The sequence below is a fragment of the Sapajus apella genome, unplaced genomic scaffold (genome assembly GCF_009761245.1).
Source record: "Sapajus apella isolate SASKATOON/1434 unplaced genomic scaffold, GSC_monkey_1.0 scaffold65, whole genome shotgun sequence".
NCBI classification, from domain to species: domain Eukaryota; kingdom Metazoa; phylum Chordata; class Mammalia; order Primates; family Cebidae; genus Sapajus; species Sapajus apella.
Genome location: NW_022437005.1, coordinates 9,199,925 through 9,216,692, shown reverse-complemented (window position 1 = coordinate 9,216,692; position 16,768 = coordinate 9,199,925).

Genomic DNA, 16,768 nt, shown 5'->3' with positions numbered 1-16,768 from the left:
TCACTAGTAAGTTCCCTAAATCCTCTCAGAATCACTGTGCAATTTCCCCTTTTTGAAGTATCATCTGTATTTCTTGCTGAGGTGCTGAGAGATGCAGTGACTGATGATGATGGTGGTGGTGATTTTTGTCTCAGCTGGGAGTCTAGGAATCCTATGAGCAACTATCTGCAGAGAGGCTACCAAATTGAGGCAGAGTTTAGCCAGGTGCCCACTGTCCTACTTATCTTTTACTGTGTAATGAGTTGTCCCAAAACTTTTTAGCTTAAGACAGTGTTAACGAATACTATTTCTTATCCTTGTGTAGGTCAGGAATTTAACAGAGCACAGCAGGATGGCTTGTTTCTGCTCCATCACGTCTAGGACTTTCTCTGGAAGGTTTAAAGGCTAGAGGCTCATTCACTTATATGACTACCAGTTGATCCAGGCTACTGGTCTGGGTCCAAGGGTGAGCATCCAGAGACAGAGAGTGACACAAGCTGAAGCCATATTGCCTGTTATAACCTAGCCTTGGAAGTAATGCAATGTCCCTTCCATAGTGTTCTACTGGTTGAGGCAGTTGTAAAGGTTCACCCAGGTTCTAGAATAAAGAAGACCTCATTTCTTTCTTACTTTCTTTCTTTTTCTTTTCTTTTCTTTTTTTTTTTTGATAGAGTCTTACTCTGTCACCCAGGCTAGAGTACTGTGGTATGATCTTGGCTCACTGCAACCTCTGTCTCCTGGGCTCAAGTAGCTGGGGACTATAGGCATGCACCAATATGCCTGGCTAATTTTTGTATTTTTTGTAGAGACGGAGTTTCACCCCATTCCCCAGGCTGACCTTAAACTCCTGGACTGAAGCACTCTGCCTGCCTTGGCCTCCCAAGTGCTGGGATTACAGGCATGAGCCACTGTGCTTGGCCGACCCCACATCTTGATGGAGCATTGTATGGTGTGGGCTAAAGTGACATACACCACTTCTGAACCTATGCACAGATCTCTGTATATCACTCACTCTGTCTTCCCATGCAGTGACGACTGAAGGATTCATACTGAAAATGAAAAGGACCCAAACAAAAGTCAAGAAGCCTAAATTTCTGAGTGATCACTTAGAGAAGAGCCACCCAATCCTACTGACCTTTGTGAGTGTGATAATTAAACTTTTAGTGTGTTAATTTCCTAAGGTTTGGTAATTGCTCCAAGAATGGAATTGTATCCATATTCCCAAACTTCATCTGAACAAGCATATCTCTCTTTCTGTCTGAACACATCTATTAGGGCTACAAATCTATGACAAAAACAAGGGACTAGGGTTAATTTCTTCTTCCTTCCACTCCACGTATTAGTGAGCAGTAAAGTCAGTACGGGAAAGGGAAGAAAATCTTAGGGCTGCCAAGGTCAGGTATTGATGGGCTCTCTGACTACATTCAAAAAGGGCTTGCCCAAAAGAAACTATCAACAGAGTAAACAACCTATAGAATGAGAGAAAATATTTGCAAGCTATGCATCTGACAAAGATCTAATTAATATCCAGAATCTATAATGAACTTAAACAAATTTACAAACAAAAAGCAAGAAACTTCATTATAAAGTGGGCAAAAACATGAACACTTTTCAAAAGAAGACATACATGTGACCAACAAGCATATGAAAAAATGCTCAATATCACTAATCATTAGAGAAACATATCAAAACCACAATGAGATACCTTCTCACACCAGTCAAAATGGCTATTTAAAAGTAAAAATATAACAGATGTTGATAAAGTTCTGGAAAAAAGGAAACTCTTATACACTGTTGGTTGGAATGTAAATTAGCTCAGCTATTGTGGAAACCAGCTCGGTGATTTCTCAAATAACTTAAAACACAATTACCCTTCTACCCAGCAAGCCCCTCATTGGGTATATACCCAAAAGAATATAAATCACTCTACCATAAAGACACATGTATGCATGTGTTCATTATAGCTCTATTCACAATAGCAAAGACATGGAATAAACCTAAATGCCCATAAATGGAAGACTGGATAAAGAAAATGTGGTACATATACACCATGAAATACTACACAGCCATAAAAAGAACAAGATCTTATCTTTTGCAGCAGCATGGATGGAGCTGGAAGCTATTATCCTAAGCAAACTGACACAGGAACAGAAAACCAAATACTACATGTTTTCATGTATAAGTGGGAGGTAAACACTGAGTACATATGAACACAAAGAAGAGAAAAAATATGCCCTGGGGTGGTGGGAGGAAGGTAAGGGTCAAAAAGCCACCTATCAGGTACTATGCTGATTGCCTGGATCATGAAATAATCTGTACACCAAATCCCCACAACATGCAATTTACCTATATATCAAACCTGCACATATACCCCTTAACCTAAAATAACAGTAATAAAAAGGGCCTTGGCCAAACCAAACCGTGAAAAAGGGAAAAGATTAACACGAATGCGGTCAACGTTTGGTCCTTATGAAGGAACTTGGGGAAAATGGAGATTGCTGTGTTAAAAATGGTTGGCAGGCATGTGTCTGCAGGGGCCTTACCCCATCGCAGAAGACAGTGTCTGTGGGAGAAAGTCAGCCTGACGTCCTTCCCAGTGAAAGCCTGGGAAAAACATCTGTCAAGTGATATTTAGAACTGACATTTTCATAAGGATCCAGTCTATAGAGGGTTTTGTCAGGGCTTGGAAAACCACATTTTTCATCCTTCCTTCTTCCCATCGTCTGTAATTAAACAATGCTCACAATGTTAAATGTATATTTACAGGGACACTCTTTAAGGATTACACTAAAAGAAACTTTTTATTTGGAAATAATTTAACAATTCAATCAATAATAACAGCTGAATCATAATAATGATAATAACTTCAACAAATAATATTTTTTTCTTGGGCCATTTGAGATTACGTTGAACATATTACGGCTCTTTATCCCTAAATATTTCAGTGTACTTTTCCTAAAAATCTCAATATTTTCACAGAACCATAGCGCAACTGTCAACCACAGTAAATTGAACAAGGACAATATTGTTTTCTAATTTACCATCAGCATTCTGATTGTATCAATAACTTGACTCAATCAGGTGTTACTCAGCATTTTGCCCCCTCAGCACACATTGCCATGTCTCTGCGGTCTCCTTTAGTCTGAAATATTTTCACGCCCTTTCTCTGCATCTTATAATATTGACAGTTTTGAAGAATATAGCCACTTAAAAAACAGCATGTTGTTTGTTTCAGGTTCTCTGTTTCTTCGTGGTTCGATTCAGATTGTGCCTCCCTGGCCAGGTACCCACAGGCAATGCCATGTTCCTCCCAAGGCATCACTTCAGGGACACGCGATGTTCATCTTCCTTCATTGGTACTGTTGGTTTTCATCACAAAAGGCAGTGACTTCAACAAAACCCTTAAAAGGAGGAAGCCTCTTGAAGGTGTAATTCTCTGAAAACGACTTTTTCAAGTTCACATCAGTGGAGTTTTATACTCTAAGAATGAAATATTGGGAGTGAATATTTTTCATGATGGAATGAAGCAAGGCATGTATGTCCTTAGCTCAGCGATTGTGCTTTTGACGCAGGCCGTCTGGACGTGGCTGACCTTCTGGCAAGGTGAGGAGGCCAGGCTGGGACACACTGTGCCCAAGTGCATTGCCAAGCTGGGACCTGATACGCTTAAGGGAGGTCCTCATCTCACCTTGACTTGGGAAAGGAACGCCCTGGTGCGGCATTTGTTCTCCCCTCGTTGCAAAATTCCCGAAGGCGTCCACTCAGATGGACACCCTGCTGCTTGCCACCAGAGCTCCCTACTAGTTTCCCGTTCTGGTTGAGGGAAGAAAGAGAAGGGGTGCTCGCCGGACTCTCAGGCATGCTGATTGGAAGCAGCTGGCTAACACGGTCTCAGAATCAAAAGGTCTTCAGAAACCAGACCTGTACAAGGCTAAATTAAAGTATGCATTGAGCATCACAACATTAACTTGTGATTTAAAAGGCTTGATTCTAAGAGACTTTCTTCCACGTTTTATTGTTTCTGAAGCACAGGTGCCTCTTCAAATCTATGTCAAAGGTAACTAGCTAGCTAATAGGTGGAATAGTTGTAAGTACTGGTAAATCTATCTGTTTCTAGATAAAGGTTCAACTAATTGTTACCTTGTTTTTTCTGCTACCACTGGTTGAACTAGACAAGAATACAATTTTGTTGAGAAGTTTGTCCTTTTTATTGCATAGTTTCATGAGTTTTGATAATGCATATTGTCATGTAATCGACACCCAAATCAAGAGGCAGAACAATTTCACTGGCCAAAAAATGTCCCTGTCTTCCCCTAGTAGCCAAACCACTCACTGCAGCCCCTGTAGCCACTGAGCCACTTTCTGTCTTTATAGTTTTGCCTTTTCCAGAGTATCATATGAATAACATTCTATTTATGTAGCCTTTCTGTGCCTGGCTTCTTTTGCTTAGTGAATGAGCTTGAAGTTTATCTATGTTACTGCGTGTAGCTTGCTCCTTTTTATTACTGAGTAGTATTCCACTGCAGGAATGTACCGCAGAATATTTATCCATTCATCATGTAAAGGAAATTTGTGTTCAGTTTGAGGTGATTCTGAATAAAACCATTATAAACATGCATATAAAAGTTTGCATGTGATATGTTTTCATTTCTCCTGGGCAAAAAGGAGTAAGCTTTCTGGGTGTTAGGGTAGGTGTATGATTAATGTTTTAGGAAACTGCTGAAATGTTCTCCAAAGTGGCTGTATCAGTTTGCACTCACCCTAGCAATGCATGACAGTTTCAGATCTTGGCATTGTCAGCATTTTTTTATACAGTCCATTATGGGCATAATGGTATCTCACGGTGGTTAAAATGTTCATGTCCCTAGTGACAGATGATGTTGGGCATCTTTTCCTATATACTTATTTGTCCATATATCTTTTCTGGTAAAGAGTTGCAATTTTTAATTGGTTAGTTTGCATGTTTTTAAAAACATATTCCAGGTAAGCTCATTATCTGTTTTTGGCAAATACTGGCCTCATCCCCAGTCTATGGCTTGTTTTTTTCTTTTTAAAAATTTTCTCAACAGTGTCTTTTTAAAAGAGCAGAAGTGGTTCATCTTGGTGAAGTCCAATTTATCAATTTTTTACATGCTGTGTTTTTGATGCCATATTTAAAAAGTATTTGTCTAAATCACAAGGATTTTATCCATGTTTTCTTCTATAGATTTTATAATTTTACATTTCAGTTTTGTTTTCGCTTTTGAATTTATATTTTGTGTATGGTTTGAGGTATAGATTGAAGATACATATGTTTATATATGGTGATTTTTTTGTTATTTTTTTCTACAAGATTATATTGTGTCAAGGATACATCTTACACATGATAGAGTCTTCAAATGAAAGAAGTACAAAAATAGAAGACTAATGACCCCTCACAGAGTTTTAATCAGAAAGGCCTAGAGGGCAAGGTGGACTTCGTCTACATTAAACACCTTCAGTGTGTCTACTCTGTTAGAATAGGTTGAGATTGTGGCATGTGGGTCAAAGGAGGTACTAATCCTACTGTCTTCCATACTGGTCAAGCTATGCTTGAATTTCTGTCAAGTTTTTGTGTGATTTTTTTAAAAAGATGGATACTAATCAAAAAAAAAAAAAAAAAAAAAGACAAGAATGATCTGTGTTAGTTTGGCCTGGAGTGGAGGGCAGAAAGGTTAGGGAAGTGATAACCTGATCATCATTTCTGACTAGCAAGAAAGAGAGTTTACTCTTTGGAAAGTTGGCTTAGTATTGAGAACTCAAACTTTGGCTAGACACGGTGACTCATGCCTGTAATCCCAGCACTTTGCGAGGCTGAGGCTGGAGGATCTCTTGAGCCCGGAAGTTGAAGACCAGCCTGGGCCACACAGTAAGACCCTATGTCTACAAAAAATAATAAAAATATTAGATGACACCTTCAGTCCCAGGCACTCCACAGGCTCAGGTGGGAGAATCATTTGAGCCCAGATGGCAGAGCCAAGGTTCTGCCACTGCACTCTAGCCTGGGCAACAGAGCAAGATCCCATATCAAAAAAAAAAAAAAAAAAAAAAAAAAGGAAAAATAACCCCCAAACTTTGATGTCAGCCAAACTGGCATAAAACTTCACTCCCGTATCACTCTGGCTGGAGGACGTTAAGTGACTTGTTTAACCTCTCTGATTTTTGTTTCCATATCTGTAAGAAATAGATAAGACAACTCCCTATCTCGTAAGTTGTTATGGTGAGCAATTAAAATAAAGTGATCTATGCCAAACACCTAGCTCAGTGCCTGGTGCTTTGCATGTGCTTCAAAAACTGTTAGCTGCTTTTCTTGCTACTTATTATTTACCCATTCAAGCTTCAAGTGAATGATTGCTGGGATTCTACTAGGTATCACGCACTAGGGATATCAAAATGAGAAAATAATTCCTCAAGGAGCTCAGCCTAGTAGAACTGGAAATTGGACCAATATAGTCAAGTGAGTAGAGTCTGAATATAGGGTTTAGTTGTTTGCATAGGAGTCATCCTGGATATATGTGTATATAGTATTCATACATATAGGGTAAGATATGGATTGTAACTGTATACATTTACCATGGTGGGGTTTTTGCTTGTTTTACAGCAAAGATGATACTAGGTCAAAGACGCATCCTATAAACGATGGAATCTTCAACTGAAAGAATTAGGATAAACACAAAACTAATAACAAAATGAGTCAACTCAGAGGCCGAAGACCAAGCACTGCTCTCCAGAGGGCTGAGCCTTGATCTAAGCACTAAAGAAATCAGTGAACCCACAGTGGGATGAGGGAGATGGAGAAAGTGGTTCGCACTGAGCAATCAGCCAGTTTCCTAGAGCGTAATGATGAAGAACGTGGGTTTTTGAATCTAGACAGAATGGTTTTGAAGGATTCTGAGAAACATGTTGACCTCTTTGGACTCCAGCTGCCTCACATGCGAGGCGTTAATAATTTTTCCATCAAAGATCGTTGTAATGATGAAAGGGACATTTGTGTAGCTTCTAGTGAGCACCCAGTGCTGGTTGCTACATTTATCCACAGAACTCAAGCAATCCAGTTAGTCGGAGAAGAGGGTGGGGTCAGAGGTGGTGGAGAATCAGACCTGAGAGACAGCAGGGCCAGATGATCAATGGGCTGGGATTGCACCATATGGAATGCGGATGTTATCTCTAAGGTAATAATTAACCAGAGAAAGTCTTAAGCAAGGAGCACAGAATTTTAGAAAAAGCACCTGGGCCCTGAAGAGGACAATAAATTGCAGGAGGTCCCACTGGAGGCAGGGACAGCAGTTAGGGAGTTTCAGGAACCAAGGCAAGAAATGCAGCCCATGGGGAGTGAGACAATGACAGAGGGACCAAGCGTAGAGGGCAAAGTGAGGAACGTGTAAGAGGCAGCACGAGGCTTGGCTGGCTGTGAGACGTGAGAGAGGGGTGGAGGCACAGCCCACTTCCAGGTGCCTGACTTGGGTGAGGCGGGAGAAGGCAAGATGGAACTGGTTGGTAGAGGAAGAAAATGAGTTCAGATTCATCCAGAGGCACCTGAGGCCGTCCAAGTAGACATGCCCTGGAGGCAGCTACTCTTCAGGTCTAGAACCTAATTGAAAGGTCTGAGCTGGCGAGACCAACATGGCAAATGTCAAAAACATGGTAGAAAAAGCCTTCGGTGGGGATGAGATCACTCAGAGACAGCTGGTTGAGAGACAGCCAGACAGCCTGTTTATATATGCCTCCTCTGAGTGACCAACCTCAGGCATACCACTTAACCACTCTCAACCTCCGTTTCCTTATCTGTAAAAGGAGAGTGAAAGAGCCTGTGACCTTATTTGCGAGTGAAATGGATATCTATATGCAAAGTTCTCAGAGCAGTGCCTGACACAGAGTGAGTCCTCAATGACCCGGGCCATGGCCGTCGTGAAAAGGACAAGGGTAGACAGCGGACAGAAGGGGCCTGGAAGGGACCACGGGTGATGCAGAAAAGGCTGATGGAAAGTGGCTGAGACAGACATGGAGAAGCATCTTCCAGAAAGGAAGGAATGGAGAAATCTCAACAACGTGTTAGTAAGACAGGAGACCTTTTGGAGGGAGGGAGGGTGCCTGGATAGTTCCAGAAGGTCCAGAGAGAAACTGAGAAGGGTTCACTGAATCAGACTATTGTGAGCCACTGGCATCTGTGGTGGGGTTAGGTGGCTGGTGGCAGATGCTGGAGGGGAGAATGAGAACTGAGGGAATAGACTCAAATAAATGCTTAGCTTAGAAAAGAAATACAAGAAGATATCCGTGTTGAGCAATATTTAAGGCTGTTGTGTAGAGCAAAACATGTCATCTCATTTAATACAACACATCCAAAACACGTTATCTCATATAATACAACATATTTTGCAACTGAGTAAACTGAGGCTCAGAGAGGTCACAAGACTTGCTCAAGGTCACACAGCTGGTAAAAACGGAATCATCTTAGACTCAGTTAGGCTTAAATTCTAAATCCAAGAGCCTTCTCTGGTCTAAGTAAGCCTCTGGATTCTTTGAGTGACAATGATAAAATCTCCAACAGGAATCAGCTCTGAGCATTGGAGGCTGGAGCGGGAAGACAAGCAGACACTAGCAAGACAAGCAGGCGGAAGATGCAGGGTCATGAATCGAGGCCAGGGGTCCAGTTCAGGAACAAGAAGCGTGGGAGGCATGGGTGGGGAGCAGAGACCCCGCCCGTGAAAGTTTACCAGAAGCATCTAAGTTCCAAAGCAGGTCTCAAAATGGAACAGAGCAGTAGAGCAGGGTTGTTGTGAGTCAGCCCAGTTCTCATGTTTTGCTCTGCGGGATAAGTCAGCCCAGAGGTCGAAACTGTAAAAGACTGGGCCGTGCTAGCAATTATCCCCAGTGATCGTGAGTGAGTCAAAGTGAGGGTCACTGGGGGATACTAGACAGAAAGTGAAAAGGGGAGACTTGGAAAGCCTGGGCCTTTACTTAACTGACTGGACAAGGCAAGACAACAGTGTCTTTGAGAATCATTGCAGAAATGGTTCAGAAACAAACGGTCAAAACCAAGGCACACTGTCTATTTGATATGATTCGGTGCTCAAAATTTGTGTGATGATCCCGACTTTATATAGAATAATACTGATGCTCAGGGAGGTTGAGCATCTAGTCTAAGATCACACAGCTAGGAAATGAGGAAATTGGAATGAAGCTGGAACTCCCAAGTTTAGGAAAAGAGAGAGAAGCTTCTGAGGTCAGAAAACATGTTAAAATTGTTATTTTCCCTTCAGAGGTATAAACACCAGAGAAGACATTGACTTAGAATTCAGGCAGCCTATTTAGGGCAGGGGAAGTCATTTGGAGAAGGAAGATTTTGTTTATTGGGTGGATTTCCTTGATTCCAGACGCCAGGCTGACACCCTGCTACTCCCTGGGTGTGATCGGAATCACTGTCAGAAGTCACAGCTATGTTTGGTAACCTAGGGACTGTGTCTCAAGTAGCAGGAAGATGATGGTGGGTGTGTGGTTGCAGTGTTCTTCATCGCAAATAGTGCCGTGGACAACGCCTTCTGTGACGGCTCCCCACAGGAGCTGGATTCCAATCCTGCAGCGTACAAGTCTTTCTGGCTGGCTTTCCAAACGTCAGGCCTGAAGAATAACTTCAAGTCCCTGGAGAAGGCTTTGTTCTTTCTCTGCCCCCTAGCCTTTGTTCTTGGCAGAGCTGATTAGGCTCAGTGGTTAATTAGCCCCAAAATGAAGACAGCAATGGCAGAAGCCCTGGTGGCTTCCTCTCGAGGCCTCTCCTCTGCCAGGAGGAGGTAAGGAAGTGGGTAATCTGGGCTGGGGTCTTGGATTCTCAGCCCCTCATCCAAGTTATTTATCTAGCCACATGTGCAGAATTCTGTCTCTTGCTAAACTCACCTGTTAACTAAGACCAACATCCCTGTCTTCAGAACTAGGCCGGAGAGAGCTGGGACAGCCTTTGTAGTCTATGAGCTGTGACCACCAGGACTCATTTGGAAAAAAGCTGAAGTTTTTTCTGTTTTCTGTGCTGTGAACTGCCTCTCTCTGTAAGGGTGCAGAAAGTAGGGAGATCACCAAGGTCCCACAGATGTCATGTGAAAATATTTTATCTCCTCGAGTCCTTGAAAGCTCATGTGGCGGGGCCCAGGCTTGTCTAAGCTCAGAAGCAGGCATGCATGCTGCCAGGTGTCCCGGCTGTGTGCTGCGTGTGCACACGCCCTCAGTCTGTGAAAAGGGCCATTGTCATCTCTACAGACTGGGCCACAGCTCTCTTCCCAAGCCAACCTCTGAAGGTCACCCAGGTCCAGTTATTTGTGGACGCTGGATCATAAGAAAGGCTCCTAGAGATTTTGTAGCTTAAATACTTCCTTTTCTACCGTGAGGTTCAGAGAGGCCAAGAAACTCCTCGGAGCGCACAAAGGGGTAACTGGGACGCTGATGCGCTGTAATGTTTATCGGGAACCCAGCTAGTCTTGGAGAGCTGCCATCCATGGACATGCAGAATGGACACAAGGGTCTCTAGGCAACGCCATACAGGCTGTGCTCTGCTGTTCTTACTTCTGATTCTTCTCCCACCCCAAATCTCTAGGGCGAGTCTGGAGTCTGATTTCCTTAATCAATTCAAATTGAAGGTCCAGAGATGATGCATTCCAAATCTCGAAAAACCATAAACTGTAAAGGCTAAGTGAAGCTAGGGGGTCACATAGCCTGGTTTGGAATATGTATTTTACTGCTTACTAGTCATGTGATCTTTTTATGCCTCAGTTTCCTCATCTGTGAATAGGAATAATAGAGCCTAACTCACTAGGCTGCTCTGAGGATTAAATGAGTTAATATGTGTCAAATGCTTAAAGCAATGAGCTGTTATTACCTTTGCCTTTCAAAAGTGGGACATCTAGCAATTCTGAGAATTGCTCCTTGAGGGTAAAAGCTATGGAGCAAGGGCGTTCTGGGATCCTGCAGCCGCAGCCTAGGACTGTCTCAAGGTGTTGTGGACCACAGGCCACCAATGACAGATCCACTATTCTGTTTTCTGCTTTTTCTTCCCGCACTGGCATTTTCCAGGGCATTTTGGCTCTCTAGGGTATAATCAGTGGTACTGCTGGCTAACCAATTTTGATAGGCTTTTTTAAAAGAATAAGAATAGTCAGACATTCTATAGGGATTTACCATGTAAAAATGTTTCTATGTGACGTGCAGTCTGCAAAGTGGCCCCCAATGATCTCTACCTCCTGGAATTCACAGACTTGGGTAGTATCTTCCTTTTGAGTAACTTACTTCTGAAAAAGAGAATATGGGAACATTCACGGGATGTCTGTGGTTAGACTTCAGCCTTGCTAATGCATTCTCTCTCTCTTACTGCTTTAATAAAGCAAGCTGCCATGTTGGAGAGGGGGGGCCAGGAGGAAACTGAGGCAGCCTCCAGCTCATAGCTTCTAAGGGGCTGAGGCCTTGAGAAACTGAGTTTTCCCAACAGCCATGTCAGTGAGCTTGGGTATAGATTGTTTTCCAGTTGAACTTTCCGAAGAGACCCATGGCCATCATCTTGATGGCAGTTTCATGAGACACTATGGAGCAGAGGATCCGGCTAAGCCAGGCCTGCTTCACAACAACAGAAACTGTCTCATAACTATATGTTAATTAAGCCACTGAGAGGTGGAGTGATGTGTTACACAGCAAGAAGTAACTGACAGCACACACTAGATTAGCCAATTTTATTCTTGCATCATTTTTCAGAGAGATTAAGTAACTCCTGCCAGTTCACACAGCTAGTGAGTTGTAGACTAGTTATCTGAACCCATATCACAGCTGCTTCTCAGACGAGGCTACAGAATGTAGGGTCAAAGATGTCTCCTAAGATTTTTGTGCATTTTAGCTTTGGTTTTCTAGAATGATTTCCCTGCTTTCGTAAGGAAGAAATGATGTAAGGAAGAAATGAATATTCAATCACTGCCAACTCTTTGCCAGGGAATTTGCTTATATCCTCCAATCCACCCATCATAAGGTGGGCATCATTAAACCCGTTGTACCGGCTTTCCAAGACTGGGTTTTCCAGACACTGATTCCTGAAAGTGCTTTGCAAAAGAAAAGGTTCCACAGCTAACGTCTTTGGGAAACACTGGATACCCCTCCTGGAAATTGGCTTTGTATGTGAGTCCCTTCAAGCCTCAGAGGAGCTGCAGTAAAGAAATCTGTTTCGTGTTTTCTAATATGATACATACCAATTTTATTAGGCCACAAAAACTCCCATTCATCTAACAACAATTCAAGGAATATGCCATAAAATACACTTTTGAAAATACTGGTTTACAAGAAATTTTCACTCTTATAGTTTTCAATCAAACCCCACAAAAATTTGATCAAGACAGTAACAGTTGCCATTTTATAGATAAGAAAACTAAGAGGCAGGGAGTTGTGAAATCAGCGTCAAACGTTATTCACCTTGGGATGGTGGCCAACCTCTGCATCATTCGATGTGATTGGCCGTTTCTTTTCTTTTTCCTTCCTCCCTCCCTTCTCCCTCCCTTCCTCCCTTTCTCTCTCCTCCCTCTCTCCCCCCCCTTCATTCCCCTCTCTTCTTCTCTTTCTCACTCCTGTGGTCACAGAATAAACTTTCCAGAAATCAAAAAAAGATTTTTTTCCGCACCCTGGCTCCTGTATGTCGTCTGGAGACCACCTGATGTTTTTCAGGCCACTTCTCCTCCTCATTCTTTTTTGCCAAATTCCCCTCATTTATCCTCATCTATCCTGTTCGCAAACAAGTGCATTTCTGCCCACCTTTTGCCCTCTCTGGCACATTCTCCCCGGGTGACTGTGTTCCTCTCACAGCTTCAGCTCACCCCAAGACAGTGGTAGCTTTCTAGTCCAGCCCTTTTCTTAGGCCCTTCTTTGGTTCCGGGTTCTTGGCCCAACTTTTCATCAGGTATTCCTACTTAGACACTCTCCCAGTGCCCCGAGTTCTAGCTCCACTAACCACCCCCCATGCCCATCTGTAAGCTTTCCCTGTCTTGTGGGTGCCGTTTCTGAGCTGGGTGACATCTAGCCCAGGAGCGTGGGAGACATGCTGAATTCTTGCCTCCTGGTCAGTTCCATCCATGTTTAAACAGTCCCCCATCAGGCTGGCCCAGGTGTGCCTTCTCCATTCCCATCTCCGCTGCCCTCATTCCTTATAGACCCTCCAGCGGCTGCTGGTCTGTTTCCTGTGGGCACTGCCTTCTCACCACCACCCACTGACTCAGCCTCCCAACTCACCCTTCCGTGCAGACCTGTCCTTACACCAGCAAACCTAACCCTGCAGGCTCTCACGGGCTCCTTTGGGAGGGCTCCCCATTACCTAAGGAGTCCAGCCCCTGTTCTTCAACACGGAGTGTGAGGAAATCCTTGCACGATCTCCTCTCCGCTTCCTCTAGCTTCAAATCCAAGAACTCCCTGCCCATTTCCCAGGGGTGCCATAAACTTTCCATTCTGTTTAAAAATCTCCCTTCCATCAGTGCGGACCCTTCTTTTTTTTTTTTTTTTTTTTTTTTTTGAGACAGTCTCTCTCTGTTGCCAGGTGTCAGGCTGGAGTGCAGTGGCGTGATCTTGGCTCACTGCAACCTCTGCCTCCCGGGTTCAAGCAATTCTGCCTCAGCCTCCCGAGTAGGTGGGACTACAGGCGCACACCACCACGCCCAGCTAATTTTTGTATTTTTAGTAGAGACAGGGTTTCACCATGTTGGCCAGGATGGTCTGGATCTCATGACCTCGTGATCTGCCCAGCTCGGGCTCCCAAAGTGCTAGGATTACAGGTGTGAGCCACCGCGCCTGGTGGATTCTTCTTACAGTTTTGTCCACTCATGTACTTTATTCATTCTTCAAAACTCTGCTTGATAAGTGATTAAATGGTGGCAAAACATTCAGCTTTGTAGTATCATTTTAAGGAAAATTTGCAGTATATACCAACAATTAAAAAGAAATTAAAAAAAGGCCCTACATTTTGTCTCTGTAAATTTACCTTGGAGAATTCAGGCTGTAGAAAAATTGAATGTAAGAAACATTCTTTAGACCCAGAGATGTTCACCATAATGTGGTTTGCCAAGAAACATTTTCTCAAAAATAGGATAATGATTAAGTTCATTATTTCATGCTCACTGGAAAGTGAGGATTATAAACGTGATATGGAAGTGCTGTGGTTGCTATAGATCTGAGTGACACAAGCAGAGAAAGGCAAATTATTAAGTATTATTATTACAGCCATTGAAGACGTGCAAAAAAGATGCAAAACAAAAGCACCTGAAACATCACTGTGATTGGCTTAGGCACTGGGGTTACAGGAAAAAGTTTCTCTTCTATTAAGAAACATTCTGTAGTGAAGAGTGGTGGTTAGGATCCTGGGGTCCAGGGCCAGCTGCCCGTGCTGGCTTCTGTGTGACTCCATTTCCTTATCTGTAAAATACTCATCATAATAACCGTGTCTGTATCATAGGCCTTTTGTGGGGGATTATATGAGTTACTTTCACAAAAGCTCATAGAACAGAGCTTGGCAAGTAGGAAGTGCTAACAAGTGCTGCTGAGTAGTGTTTAAAAGTGCTAACAATTGCGTATCGACAGGGCTTCCATCTCTGTGAATTCTCGTTGGGTCGGAATGTGCCTTATTTATGTTGACCATGTCAGCTCCTCATCCATAGAAGGGTTTCAAGAAATATTGTTGCTAAATCTTTGCGTTAAGAACCCTGGAAGAATCTAATGTTTTCCAAAATTCAAATGGGTACCGAGACCTCTCCCCAAGAAGTCTGTGGCCTGAGCTGGGACTGGAAATTTGAGGCCATTGGCCACCCTGGAGCAGGCAGGGGCAAAATTTCAGGGTGGCGACCTTGACAAAGTTCACAGCACACGACTGCCCTTGAATTATGACTCTGCTGGCTTGCCCAGCTCCAGTTGAGAAGCCAGGAGCTTTTGCTGTGATCATCTGAGATATGACCCTGACTCTGGGAACAAAGGGCAATTTACGGCTTTTTTGTGTGAGGCAGTTTAGGTGGAAGAAAGGGGTTAGTTCATCAAAGGCTGGGGGACCTGATCGCTGGCTCAATCTCTAAAATAAACGCCCTGTCTGTGCCTCAGTTTCCTTATGAATAACATCCCAGCCTTTGGTCATCGCAGCTAGTGGTCATTAGCTCTTCCTGACACATTTGTGGGGGATCATTTTGATTCGGGATCAATTTGAAACACCTGATTCTCTTCTCCTCTCCCGCCCCGCGAGTCTGTGGTCTCTGACATAAACTTCATGCTCTGAGGAAACAGGCTTTGTGAACCCAACTTCAAAGCTTGGCCACGTGAGCGCCTTGCAGAAGTGTTGGAGGCAACAATGGGTTTTAGGCAGGGCTGGGTAGGGGCTGCCCGGTGAGCACTCTTTAACCTGGCAACTGTCGTGTTCAAAGTCATTGCTGCAGGCACAGTGGAACAATGCCTTTGGCAGCCCAGCCAGGTCAGTGTTCTCAGCTGAGCTGTTGTTGCCAGCATTGCGGAGCTGAGGGTCCTCGGTATAAAGCCTTCCACCACACTGAGTAAAATCCTTTGCTTTTGCTTTTGTTAAATTTAGAAAGTAAATACAGTATAACCACATAAAAGGAAAAATTTACATAAGAAAGTAAAAAAATCTTCCCGTAATCCCAGCCCTGATCTAAGTAGATCTTCTGGGTACTTCTATTCTTTGTTTTCCTTCAGATTTAACGTTTCTGTAATCAGGGCAGAAACGCTTGCCTCTTCGTTGCTTGTTTTACGGAGCACTGTAATAGGCATGAGATTGCTATATCCTCTCTCCGCCTATTTTTTAATGACTGGAGAGTATCTCCTCAAGGCAATGTGCCTTAACAAATTGGAATATTCTTCGGTTTTTGGAGAATGATGCATTATCCCTGGACTGTAACATGTATTTCTGGGTCAGATATTTTATCTTTTTTGTCTGTTTGTTTGTTTGGTTTTGCATGTTCGTGATGCTACCTTTATTTACTTACTTATTTTCCAAAACGGAGACCCCAACTAAATGCATTGCCCCCAGACATGCGCGAAACTGCACTTTTCAGTTAAGGTGATTTTTCTTCCCAATATTTTATTACGAAAATGTTCAAACACACAGAGCAGTTGACAGGATTTTATAATGCACACCCATATACTAATTCAGGGTGACTTCGGAGCTGAAACATAAGTTTGAAATGAGAAGCAGAAAACTAGTAGAGAAATGTGTGTCATCCCTGGCTCTGTGAAGAGTTTCAAAGAAAATATTTTTAAAGTGTGTCGTTTTTCAGCTTGGGCATCTTAGACATAATAAACACGGGAATCTATTATTATAATATGTTACAGTTTTCAGTATTTTTCAAAATATCTTCAGGTCTATTTTCTTGCTTGATTCTCATCTTCAAGTTATAGACAAGGCAGGTGTTATCAGATACTATTTGTATATTTATAAATGAGGAAACAGTGATCAGTGAGATTAGGGGGCCTGTGTACGTTCACACAGCAAGAGAGGTGGTGCTGTAATAACCATTATCTATGGGGAGCTCCCAGCTGAACCACACTTTTACAGAAATCCCTCCCCTTTTCCTCTCCCCTTAACAAAGTCCAGCGTTCCATAAGAAACCCAGAACCTACACCATCACATCCCCCACTTATTGCGGGTTTACTCTTTCTTCTCTCTCTTTCTCCCTTTCTTTCTTTCTCTTTCTTTCTTTTCTTTCTTTCTTTCTTTCTTTCTTTCTTTCTTTCTTTCTTTCTTTCTTTCTTTCTTTTCTTTCTTTCTTCT